Source organism: Somniosus microcephalus, unplaced genomic scaffold (assembly GCF_052327205.1).
Source record: "Somniosus microcephalus isolate GS21.2 unplaced genomic scaffold, FLI_Smic_1.0 unresolved_chr8, whole genome shotgun sequence".
Taxonomy (NCBI): Eukaryota; Metazoa; Chordata; class Chondrichthyes; order Squaliformes; family Somniosidae; genus Somniosus; species Somniosus microcephalus.
The window spans coordinates 14,209,574-14,223,640 of NW_028225186.1; positions in this window are offsets into that span (position 1 = coordinate 14,209,574).

A 14,067-nucleotide genomic window follows, 5' to 3' on the forward strand; every position below is an offset into this window, starting at 1 on the left:
GCATACAGGAATGCAACACATATGGTTACCAACCAAACTCCCGCCATGATGTTCTTCAATAGAAACCTAAGATGCCGGCTAGATTTGATCAAGCCCAACATCAGAAGGGACGTGGAGAACCGACAGTTTCAAGGCATGAATGAAAGGCCAACTAGAACCTTCCAGATAGGTCAACAAGTTTTGGCCCGGGACTACCGTACCGAGAAATGGCAGCCTGGAACTATCTGCACACGACTAGGACCACTGATGTATACCGTGGACATCGGAGAAAGCATAATAAGGCGCCATGCTGACCAAATCATAAAGTCATCTGAAAAGGGCCAACCTAAACAACAACTCTATACATCTAATGATGAAGTGGAGATACCCATATCTACCTCCGATCCGGTGATACTGGAACCCGATGAACCCGACACTGGCATTCAAGCCGAATCAGCCTTGCCAGAAGAACCTACTACACCACCAGAAACTACTACACCCCCGAGGCGTTATCCGGACCAAGTCAGGAAGCCTCCTGAGAGATTAACTTATAATTAATTAACTACAGCAATGTATATTATTTGGCTTATAACATGTAATTAATAATTACTTAAAATATGATGTACTGGTTAGCTAATTGGGGAGGAATTGTGGTGTATGTGCCTTTAAGAGCCCCAGGTGTGCTGTAATGCTGGTACTTAAAACTCGAGCTATATAAGCCTGTATATTGTTTATATCCGTTAGAACCCCCCCCAGACTTTGCTTAGTAAATACCTATGAACCAACTCCTGTCTTCAGTGTCTTTATCAACACATGGACACTACACCAGAGATGTCGGGGAACATAGGGTCTAATGAGAGAAGGAATAGAATGGAATCAGTATTTGTAAGGAAATGGTGTTAGGGAAGTTGACGGAATTGAAAGCCGATAAATACCCAAGGCCTGATAATGTACCTCCTATGGTACTTAAGGAAGTGGCCCTAGAAATATTAGATGCATTGCTGGTCATCAACCAAAATACTACAGACTCTGGATCACTTCCCATGGCTTGGAGGATAGCTAATGTAACCCCACTATTTAAAATAGGTGGTAGAGAGAAGACGGGGAATTATAGAACGTTAAGTCTGACATCAGTAGTAGGGTAAATGCTAGAGTCCATTATAAATGATGTAATAATAGAGCACTTGGAAATCAGTGACAGGATCGGAAAAAGTCAACATGGATTTACAAAAGATAAATCATGGTTGACTAATCTACTGGAATTTTTTGAGGATTTAACTGGTAGAGTAGACAAGGGAGAACCAGTGGATGTGGTGTATTTGGATTTTCAGAAGGCTTTCGATAAGGTTCCGCATAAGTAATTAGCATGCAAATTTAAAGCATACGGGATGGGGTGTTATTTACTGTCTTGGATAGAGAACTGGTTGGGAAAACAGAAAGTCACTTCCTGTGTCCCTGACGACCATGTGTGCAGGAAGTGTATCCAGCTGCAGCTACTGGCAGACCGCATTGCGGCGCTGAAGCTGTGAATGGATACATAATGGAGCATTCCCGATGACGAGGACGTCGTGGATAGCACGTGTAATGAGTTGTTCACACCGCAGGTAATGGCAGCACAGGCCGGGAGGGAATGGGTGGCCACCAGGCAGAGTAGTAGGTGCAGGCAGGTAGTGCAGGTAGTCCCTGAGGCCATACACCTCTCAGCAGGTATACTACTTTAGATATTGTTGGGGAGGATGGCTTATCAGAGGAACCATGGTGTGGAGATGCCGGAGTTGGACTGGGGTGGACAAATGTAAGAAGTCACACAACACCAGGCTATAGTCCAACAGCTTTATTTGAAGTCACAAGCGTTCGGAGCGCTGCACCTTCGTCAGGTGAAGTGGAGAGATGCATAAAGACACAGCTTATATAGTCAGAGAATAATGTCTGATATTTACAGGTAAACTTTCTAACTGCCATTTATCACGCCTCGGCAGAGAGATAATCACAGCAATCAAAGGTGTGAATGGTGTCCGAACAGGTCAGTGAGGAAAACATTATATCAAAGAACAATGAGGTGGGGTCACAAGTGGTCAAATGTTGCAGATGCTGGGGTCTGTGTGAGGAACAAAAATACAGAAAAAAACATTTTTTTTGCTGGAAATCACAGCAGGTCCGGCTGCATCTGTATAGAGAGAACAAGCCAACAACGACTCGAGTCTGGATGGCCCTACGTCAGGTGGAGTTACATGTAGCGTGACATGAACCCAAGATCCCGGTTCAGGCCGTCCTCATGGGTGCGGAACTTGGCTATCATTTTCTGCTCCACGATTTTGCGTTGTCGTGTGTCTCGAAGACCGCCTTGGAGAATGCTTACTCGAAGATCGGAGGCTGAATGTCCTTGACTGCTGAAGTGTTCCCCGACTGGGAGGGAACACTCCTGCCTGGCGATTGTTGCATGGTGTCCGTTCATCCATTGTCGCAGTGTTTGCATGGTCTCGCCGATGTACCATGCTCCGGGGCATCCTTTCCTGCAACATATGAAGTAGACAACGTTGGCCGAGTCACATGAGTATGTACCATGTACCTGGTGGGTGCCGTCCTCACGTGTGATGGTGGTATTTGTGTTGATGATGTGGCATATCTTGCAGAGGTTGCTGTGGCAGGGTTGTGTGGTGTCGTAGTCGCTGTTCTCCTGAAAGCTTGTTAATTTGCTGCGAACGATGGTCTGTTTGAGGTTAGGTGGCTGTTTGAAGGCGAGCAGTGGAGGGTTGGGAATGGCCTTAGTGAGGTGTTCGTCATCATTGATGACATGTTGAAGGCTGCAAAGAACATGGCGTAGTTTCTCTGCCTCGGGGGAAGTACTGGGCGACGAAGGGCACTCTGTTGGTCATGTCCCATGTTTGTCTTCTGAGGAGGTCTATGCGATTTTTCTCTGTGGCCCATCGGAACTGTCGATCGATGAGTCGAGCGTCATATCCCGTTCTTACATAGAAACATAGAGATAGGAACAGGAGTAGGCCATTCGGCCCTTCGAGTCTGATCCGCCATTCAATGAGATCATGGCTGATCTTCGTCTGAGATCTTAGCTGATCTTACCAGTTCAGTACCCCGTCCCCGCCTTTTCTCCATAACCCTTAATCCCCTTAGCCTTCAGAAATATATCCAATTCTCTCTTGAAAATATTTATTGAATTAGCCTTCACAGCCCTCTGTGGCAGGGAATTCCACAGGCTCACCACTCTTTGAGTGAAGAAATTCTTCCTCATCTCTGTTTTAAATGATTTGCCCGCTATTTTTAGACTGTGGCCCCTGGTTCTGTGCTCCCCTGCCATTGGAAACATTCTCTCTGAATTCAGCCTGTCCAGGCCTGCCATAATTTTATATGTTTCGATGAGATCCCCTCTCAATCTTCTAAACTCCAGTGAGTACAAGCCCAAACTATTCAATCTCTCCTCGTAGGTCATTCCCGCCATTCCAGGTATCAGCCTGGTGAATCGCCGCTGCACTCTTTCCATGGCAAGAACATCCTTCCGCAGATGGGGCGACCAAAACTGTACACAATACTCCAGATGCGGTCTCACCAGCACCTTGTACAGCTGTAGTAAGGTATCCCTATTCCTATACTCGAACCCCCTTGATATGAAGGCCAACATACCATTTGCCTTCTTAATCGCCTGTTGCACCTGCATGCTCTCCTTCAGTGACTGGTGCACAAGAACACCCAGGTCCCTCTGCACTTCCCCATCTCCCAATCTATTGCCATTTAGATAATAATCTACCCTCCTGTTTTTACCCCCAAAGTGGATAACCTCGCATTTATCCACATTATAGTGCATCTGCCACGTATCCGCCCATTCCCCCAACCTGTCCAAATCGCACTGTAGCCTCCTGACATCCTCATCAGAGCCCACCCCTCCTCCTAGTTTAGTGTCGTCAGCGAATTTGGAAATATTGCATCCAATTCCCTGATCCAGATCATTTATATATATTGTGAACAGCTGGGGTCCCAGGACAGATCCTTGCGGCACCCCGCTGGTCACTGCCTGCCACTCCGAAAACGAGCCGTTTATTCCAACTCTCTGTTTTCTATCCGCCAGCCAGTTCTCTATCCACGTTAATACTTTGCCCCCAATCCCATGAGCCTTAATTTTGCATGATAATCTTTTGTGTGGAACCTTATCGAAGGCTTTCTGGAAGTCAAGGTACACCACATCCACTGGCTCTCCCCCATCTATTTTACCAGTTACTTCCTCAAAAAATTCCAGCAGATTAGTCAAACACGATTTACCCTTTGTAAATCCATGTTGACTCTGTCCGATCCTTTCCCCATTTGTCAAGTGCTCTGCTATTTTATCCTTAATAATGGACTCTAGCATTTTGCCCACAACCGATGTAAGGCTTACTGGTCTATAATTCCCTGCTTTCTCTCTACCCCCCTTTTTAAATATTGGGGTAACATTAGCTACCCTCCAATCCACGGGTACTGTTCCCGAGTCAATGGAGTTCCGGAAGATGATCCTTAGAGCATCTGCTATCTCCAGGGCCACCTCCTTAAGTACCCTAGGATGTAGTTTATCAGGCCCCGGGGATTTGTCGGCCTTCAGTCCCCTCAACTTACCCAACACCATATCCCTAGAGATACTAATTTCTGTCAGCTCCTCCCTCTCATTAGTCCCTATGTTTGCCGATATTCCTGGGAGGTTATTTGTGTCCTCCTTTGTGAATACAGAACCAAAGTATGAGTTTAATTGGTCTGCCATTTCCTTATTCTCCATTATATATTCTCCCGAATCGGACTGCAAGGGACCGACTTGGGATTTTACCAGTCTTTTCCTCCTGATATACCGGTAAAAGCTTTTGCAGTCTGTCTTTATGTTTGCTGCAAGTTTACTTTCGTATTCTATTTTCCCCTTCCTGATTAATCCCTTTGTCCTCTTTTGCTGTATCCTGTACTGCCCCCAATCTTCCGGTCTGGTGCTTTTTTTTGCCAGTTGATATGCCCTTTTTTTTGATTTTATGCTGTCCCTAATTTCCCTCGTTATCCACGGTTGAGCCACCTTTTTAGGTTTATTTTTATGCCAAACCGGTATAAACATGTTCTGGAATTCTTCCATTCTATCTTTGAATGCTTGCCATTGTCTATCCACTGTCAATCCCCCCAGAAACACCACCCAATCAATCTTACCCAATTCCCGTCTCATACCCTCGTAATTCCCTTTATTTAAGTTCTGGACCTTAGTCTCTGATTCAATTTCCTCACTCTCCATCTCGACTGAGAGCTCGATCATATTATGATCGCTCTGACCCAAGGGGCCTCGTACAAGAAGATTGTTGATAAGTCCCTTCTCATTGCACAATACCCAGTCTAAAATGGCCTGATCTCGAGTCGGCTCCTCGACATATTGGTCTAGATAACCGTCCCGAAAACATTCCAGGAATTCCTCCTCCTCAGAATTTTTACTAATTTGGGTAGTCCAATCAATATGTAAATTAAAGTCACCCATGATGACAGCTGTGCTCTTATCGCACGCTTCTCTAATTTCCCTTTTTATGCCTTCCCTCACCTCCATATTACTATTTGGAGGCCTATATATCACACCCACTAACGTTTTCCTCCCCTTGCTATTTCTCATTTCTACCCATACAGATTCCGTTTCATCCGAGTTAATATCCTTCCTTTCCATTGCATTAATCCCCTCCTTTACCAGCAATGCTACCCCACCTCCCCTACCTTTTTGCCGATCCTTCCTAAATATTGTATATCCCTGGATGTTAAGTTCCCAGCCTTGCCCACCCTGCAGCCACGTTTCTGTAATCCCAATCAAATCATACTTGTTTACCTCTATTTCCACAACGAATTCATCCACCTTGTTCCTAATGCTTCTAGCATTAAGATACAAAGCCTTCAGGCTTGCTTTTTTCACACTCTCATTATGAATTAGTTTGGCCCTTTGTGTTTCTCTCCTTTGCTTATTGCTTCTCACCTTTCTACCATTTATTTCTGACTTCATATGACTTCCCTCGTTTCCACTATCTAGGTTCCCATCCCCCTGCCAAATTAGTTTAAATCCTCCCGAACCGCCCTAGAAAATATTACCCCGAGGACATCGGCTCCCTCACAGTTCAGGTGTAGACCGTCCCCTTGGTACAGGTCACTCCTCCCCAAGAACTGGTTCCAATGCCTCAAGAATTTAAATCCCTCTCCCTTGCACCACTGCTCAAGCCACGTATTTAGCTTATCTATCTTACTCTCTCTAAACTTATTAGCTCGTGGCACTGGTAGCAATCCAGAGATTACTACCTTTGAGGTCCTACTTTTCAATTTAGCTCCTAACTCCCTAAATTCAGCTTGTAGGACCTCCTCCCTCTTTTTACCTACATCGTTGGTACCTACATGTACCACGACAACTGGCTGATCCCCCTCCCCCTTCAGAATGCTCTGCACCCGCTCCGAGACATCCTTGACCCTTGCACCAGGGAGGCAACATACCATCTTGGAGTCTCAGTCTCGGCCACAGAAACTCCTATCTATCCCCCTTACAATTGAATCCCCTATCACTATAGCCCTATCCCTCTTTTTCCCGCCCTTCTGTGCAGCAGAGCCAGTCATGGTGCCCTGAACCTGGCTGCTGGTGCCTTCCCCTGATAAGTCATCTCCCCCAACAGTACCCAAAACGGTAAACCTGTTTTGGAGGGAGATGACCGCAGGTGACTCCTGCACTACCTTCCTGCCTTTACCCTGCCTTTTGGTCACCCATTTACTGTCTGAGCTAGCCATTACCTGCGGTGTGACCAACTCACTGAATGTGCTATCCACAACATCCTCAGCATCGCGTATGCTCCAGAGTGAGTCCATTCGCAGCTCCAGCGCCGCCATGCGGTCTGCTAGGAGCTGCAGCTGGACACACTTCCTGCACACATAGTTGTCAGGGACAGTGTCCCTGATTTCCCACATGTCACAGGAGAAGCATGACACGGGTCCGAGCTGCCCTTCCATGACTTAACCCTTACAATACCCTTTTATTTACTACAATTTAGCTTAATTATTGAGTTCTACTTAGAATAAGTTTGTGAAAGTACTCACCAACCAGTCACCTACCTGTTTTCTGGGAATGCGTGACCGCGTCTGTAGGTGGCGGTCACGCATTCCCTTCCAGCCTGTGCAGCCATTACCTGCGGTGTGAACAACTCATCACACGTGCTATCCACGACGTCCTCAGAGTACCCTTCGTCGTCCAGTACTTCCCCGGAGCAGAGAAGCTATGCCATGTTCTTCGCAGCCTTCAACATATCATCGATGACGACGAACACTTCGCTAAGGCCATCCCCAAGCCTCCACTACTCACCTTCAAACAGCCACCTATCCTCAAACAGACCATCGTTCGCAGCAAATTACCCAGCTTTCAGGAGAACAGTGACCACGACACCACACCACCCTGCCACAGCAACCTCTGCAAGACATGCCAGATCATCAACACAAATACCATCATCACACATGAGGACACCACCCACCAGGGACGTGGTACACACTCATGTACCTCGGCCAATGTTGTCTACCTCATACGTTGCAGGAAAGGATGCCCTGGAGCATGGTACATCGGCGAGACCATGCAGACACTGTGACAATGGATGAACGGACACCGCACAGCAATCGCCAGGCAGGAGTGTTCCCTCCCAGTCGGGCAACACTTCAGCAGTCAAGGACATTCAGCCTCCGATCTTCGGGTAAGCATTCTCCAAGGCGGCCTTTGAGACACACGACAACGCAAAATCGTCGATCAGAAACTGATAGCTGAGTTCCGCACCCATGAGGACGGCCTGACCCGGGATCTTGGGTTCATGTCACGCTACATGTAACTCCACCTGACGTAGTGTCATCCAGACTCGAGTCGTTGTTGGCTGGTTCTCTCTACACAGATGCGGCTGGACCTGCTGTGATTTCCAGCATAAAAAATGTTTTTTGTCTGTTTTTTTGTTCTTCACACAGACCCCAGCATCTGCATCATTTGACCTCTTGTGACCCCACCTCATTGTTCTTTGATATAATGTTTTCCTGACTGACCTGTTTGAACACCATTCACACCTTTGATTGCTGTGATTATCTCTCTGCCGAGGTGTGATAAATGGCGGTTAGAAAGATTACCTGTAAACATCTGACATTATTCTCTGACTATATAAGCTGTGTCTTTATGCATCTCTCCACTTCGCCTGACGAAGGAGCAGCGCTCCGAAAGCTTGTGACTACAAATAAAGCTGTTGGACAAAACCTGATGTTGTGTGACATCTTACATTTATCGGAGGAAGGCCGCATCAGCCAACCTCCTGGCACCATGGGTGGTTCTGCTGCACATGACGGCAGGAAACAGAGGGCTAGAGCTATAGCAATAGGGGATTCTATTGTAAGGGGAATAGCTAGGCGTTTCTGCCACCACAAAGGTGACTCCACGATGGTATGTTGCCTCCCTGGTGCAATGGTCAAGAATGTCTCAGAGCGGCTGCAGAACATTTTGGAAGGGGAGGGTGGACAGCCAGTTGTCATGGTGCCTGAATGAGGTCCTAAAAGCTGAATATAGGGATTTAGGAGGTAAATTAACATATAGGACCACAAAGGTAGTAATCTCAGGATTGCTACCAGTGCCACTTGCTAGTCACAGTAGAAATAGAAGGATATTTAAGCTGAATACGTGGCTAGAGGAATGGTGCAAGGGGCAGGGATTCAAATTCCTGGGAAATTAGAACCGGTTCTGGGGGAGGTGGGACCAGTACAATCTGGACGCTTTGCTCCTGGGCAGGACTGGGACCGACGTCCTAGGGGGACCGTTTGCTAGTGCTCTGGGGGAGGGTTTAAACTGAACTGGCAGGGGTTGGGAACCGGAGCAGGGAGACGGATGAAAGGGAAACAATGAAAGAAGCAAAAGACAGGAAGGAGAGAAGCAAAGGTGGCAGTCAGAGCAATCAAGGGTTTAAATCTAACATGGCCACAGTAAATAATAATTCTAAAATGACTAAGAGTATAAACAAAACAAGCCTGAAGGCTTAGTGTCTTTCTGCAAGGAGCATTCGTACTAAATTGGATGAATTAGCTGCGCAAATAGAGGTAAACAGATATGATATTCAGCGAACGAGGCCCGAGCAAAGCGGACCTGCATGGAAGCAGCTGAGTAGTTTCAAAAGCCGGCGGCAGTTGGGGAGCGGCGGCTGATTCAGTGAACGAGGCCCGACCAGAGCGGACCTGCGAGGAATCAGCTGAGGAGTTTCAAAAGCCGGCGGCAGTTGGGGAGCGCCGTCTGATTCAGCGAACGAGGCCCGACCAGAGCGGACCTGCGAGGAAGCAGCTGAGGAGTTTCAAAAATCGGTGGTCTTATGTTCATTAATAAATAGACATTCTTATTATGAACACAGCTAGCTTTTGCTAGTTACTTTATTGAGCACATGTGGACTAGGTACAGTGTCTGTAGAGGCTTCAATCTTGACTGCTGCCTTGTGTGTAGCCTAATGCCTCATGGGTAATGTAGTCTTAATATATGTACAGCTGGGTAGTGTAGTCTTATATACAGATCTACACAGCTCTATGGCTCCACCTAGTGTCAACTATAGAATGACATGTTATTGATCATTACATCCCCCTTTTTTGAGGTTTAACAAAATCAATATCAATCAATTTTCAAGAAAACAGTAAAGATAATATCAGTAACACTTTTGTTAGTGCTCTATAAACATAAACATTTTCAAAACAGTCAACACATTTTCAAAGCTTTACATTGTACCCAAAGATTAAGTCTATCAGGCTTTTTTACTTCACGTGTGGATCTTCTCAACACGGGTAAGTCTGATGTGTCTTCATGAGATTGTTCTGGCGGCGAATGACATGATGCAGTTGCGGCATTGTCATCAATCTGCTCTTGTATAGATCGAGGTCTCCTTGCGATCTTTGCTTGGAGAGGGTTTCAGTGTTTCCTTCACTCTTCATGCCATAACTCTCAATGTAGTCAATGCACTCTCGAAAAACTGCTGGCAGCTGGATCCCATCATACAGCATAGTCCTCTCAGCAGCCTCGGCTAATGGAACACCAAAGATTGACCTGAGGGAAGAAGGAGTATCCACCGGAACTGCTTCCTGCTCTGGTGCAGGCTTCTTCTTTTTCTTTTTCTCTTTCCACTGCTTAACAACATCTGCTGCGGTTATATCTTTGGACTTTTTCTCCTTTTGTTTTTCCTCTTTGTGCTTTTCTTCCTTTGGCTTCTCTTTGACCTTAAAGTCTTTTTCTTTCTTCTTGGAGAAACTAGGCTTTTTGAAGACATGGATTCCCTTTGGCCTTTTCATCCTTGATGGGCTCTCTGCCTCATCACCTGAGTCATCTGGTCTGCTTATGGCACAGTTTATACGGTAGACTCTCTTGACCAGTTCTAAGTCTTCACAAGCTTTGTCACCTAGTATCGAATCAAGTCTTTCAGCCACAACAGAAAACATGAGATGATGCACTTTGTCTTTGACTGTCACTTTAAGTCTGCATACACCTAAGCAATCTATTTTCTGTCCATTATATTCTTTCAGTGGTACTGACTTTTTCTTTATCTTGGGCTTTTCTTTCATATTGTTAATGTCACTCATACTGATTAAGTTTGCTTTTGCCCCAGTGTCTAGCTTCAAGGTAACTAATGCTACATTTACCTGCAGTGGGATCATCCATTTGTCCTCTTTTACTGCATTAACTTTATGTCCAGCATTGTCCATTTCTGAGGGCTGCACATTTTCTGTATCCTTTTTGATATTGTCACATGACACCATTCGTACAAAAATGTCTCATTTAAATCAGTGTCCTCAATTACATTAACTCGTTGCCCTTTCTTAGTTTTTACTTTTGAAAAGCATTGTTTGGTAAATTGATTCTTTCCATTACACTTTGTGCACATTTTTCCAAATGCTGGGCATTGTCTTAACTGGTGTTTGTAACCACAGCGTTTACAATTAAAAATTTCATCCTCCGTTTTCTTTTCATTTCTGTTCTGCCCACGTTTCTTCCCCTTGTAGGACACAGCACCGACAGCAGCATTATCACTCGTTACAATCGCATCATTATTGATTTCACTGAAAGTCTTCGTGTGCTTTCGAGCTAGCTCGCTGGCTTGGCATATTTTCACCGCATTTTCCAAATTTAGTTCGGTTTCTCTCAACAGACATTCCCTGACTTTTTTTTATCATGAATACCATACACAATCTGGTTACGAATCATGGATGCTTTGAGCTCAGAGAAATTACATGTCTGTGCTTTCAGTTTCAGATCAGTTATAAAGCTATCAAAAGTCTCATTTTGCTGCTGTGTCCGAGAACAGAAGATTTATCTTTCATAGGTCTCATTCTTTTTGGGAGAGCAATGTGCATCAAATATTTTTAGCACATCTTCTAATTTTTCTCTGTGTTCCTCTGGATTAAATACAAATGTATTAAATACCTCTATCGCCTGTGGGCCTGCAACCATAAGCAGCAACGCTATCTTTCTTGCGTCTAGCTTCGTACCGAATCCGATGGCTGCAATGTAGAGTTCGAATTGTTGTTTAAGTGTCTGCCAATTGTAGTCGATGTTTCCTGTGAGATTCAAACGCTCTGGTGGCTTCAAATTCTCCATGTCGCTTTTCACAATTTTCAGCAGATCTTCACCATCCTGGTACCATCTTATGTTCATTAATAAATAGACATTCTTATTATGAACACAGCTAGCTTTTGCTAGACGCTTTTATTGAGCACATGTGGACTAGGTACAATATCTGTAGAGGCTTCCATCTTGACTGCTGGCTTGTGGGTAGCCTAGTGCCTCATGGGTAATGAAGTCTTAATATACATACAGCTGGGTAGTGTAGTCTTATACATACAGCTATATACAGCTCTACACAGCTCTACGGATCCACCTAGTGTCCACTATAGAATGACATGTTATTGATCATTAAAAGCGGGACTTGGTGTGAGTCAGGATGCGGACAACGTTGGTAGAGCTCAGGTTTACAGAGGGTGGAACATAAGAACATAAGACATAGGAGCAGCATTCAGCAAATCGGCCCTTTGAGCCTGCTCCGCCATTCAATGAGATCATGGCTGATCTTCTGCCTCAACTCCATTGACATGAGTCTGGGTTCGGAATGGTCATGGCCCTGTGGGTAGTGGAGCGGGCCCAGGGGCCGTGTAGCCTTGTTCTGCTCCTACTGTGTTCTAATTCTGTTAGATTTCAGGAGATGGTTTTATTCCTGTTCCTGGCTGGGGTGGAGATCGCCTTTACAGAAGGGAAGTACTGTAGAAAATGTAGGGACAGAGTGATCTCCTGGAAGAATTTCGATCGCCCAGATGGGTCGGAGAGGAATTTCCCAGATTTTTTTCTCCCAAATTGGCCATTGGGTCTTTATCTGGTTTTTCGCCTCTCCCGGGAGATCACATGGGTTCGGGTGGATGCAGAGTGATAGAAGATTTGAGGTTAGGATCAGATCAGCCATGATCTTATTGAATGGTGGAGCAGGCTCGAGGGGCCGATTGGCCTACTCCTGCTCCTATTTCTTATGTTCTTATGTTCTTATGACAGGCCCTATCACCATATCCCTTGATGCCTTTACTAGTCAGAAATCTATCAACTTCTGTTTTGAATATTCCCAATGACTGAGCCTCTACAGCCCTCTGGGTTAGAGAATTCCAAAGATTCACCACCCTCTGTGTGAAGAAATTTCTTCTCATCTCAGTCCTGAATGGCCTACGCTTTATCCTGAGGCTGTGGCCCTGGTTCTAGGCTCCCAAGCCAAGGGAAACATTCTCCCAGCATCCACCCTATCAAGCCCTGTAATAATTAGGTATGTTTCAACGAGACCCCGTCTCATTCTTCTGAATTCAAGAGAATACAGGCCTAGGTTACTCAATCTCTTAATAAGAACATAAGAACATAAGAAATAGGAGCAGGAGTAGGCCAATCGGCCCCTCAAGACTGCTCCGCCATTTAATAAGATCATGGCTGATCTGATCCGAACCGCCAATCTACTATCACAGAACCATCTCCTGAATCTAACAGAATTAGACACACAAAATAGGAGAAGGATCAGGCTACACGGCCCCTGGGCCCACTCCGCTACCCACAGGGCCATGTCCGATCCGAACCTAGACTCATGTCCAAATTCCTGCCTGCTCCCCGTAACCCTTAATTCCCTTTACTTCTAGGAAACTGTCTATTTCCATTTTTAATTTATGTAATGATGTAGCTTGTACAGCTTTTTGCAGCAGCATATTCCATGGACCTACCACCCTCTGAGTGAAGTAGTTCCTCCTCATCTCAGTTTTGAAAGAGCAGCCCCTTATTCTAAGACTATGCCTACTAGTTCTAGTTTCACCCATCATCGCAACATCCTCCACGCATCCACCCAATCCAACCCCTTCACAATCTTATATGTTTCAATAAGATCGCCTCTCATTCTTCTGTACTCCAATGAGTAGAGTCCCAATCTACTCAACCTCTCCTCATATGTCCATCCCCTCATCCCCTCATACAAAAGTCCTCCCATCCCTGGAATCAATCTCGTGAACCTTCATTGTACTCCCTCTATGGCAAGTATACCCTTCCTTAGGTAAGGAAGATGGGAGGCCGGCCAGGAGAGCATTGGAATAGGCGAGTCTAGAAGTAACAAAGTCATGGATGAGGGGTTTAGCAGCAGATAAGCTGTGGCAGGGGCGGAGTCGGGTGACGTTAGAGGTGGGGTTGGAAGTTCTCCTTCGAATTGACTAGGACACTGAGGTTGCGAACAGTCTGGATCAGCCTCAGACAGTGGCCAGGGGGAGGGCTGGAGTCCGTAGCTAGTGAACAGAGTTTGTGGCGGGGACCTAAGACAGTGGCTTCGGCCTTCCCAATATTTAATCGGCTGAAATTTCTGCTCATCCAGAACTGGATGTCAACATGACAAATCATAGGCAGTGCAGAGTTCGGGAGAGGTAGTGGATATGTCAGCGCACATGTGGAACCTGACACTGTGTTTTTGGATGATGTTTCCGAGGGGCAGCATGTAGATGAGAAACAGCAGGGGGCCAAGAATCGACCCTTAGGGGACACCAGAGGTGACGGTGCAGGAGGAGGAAGAG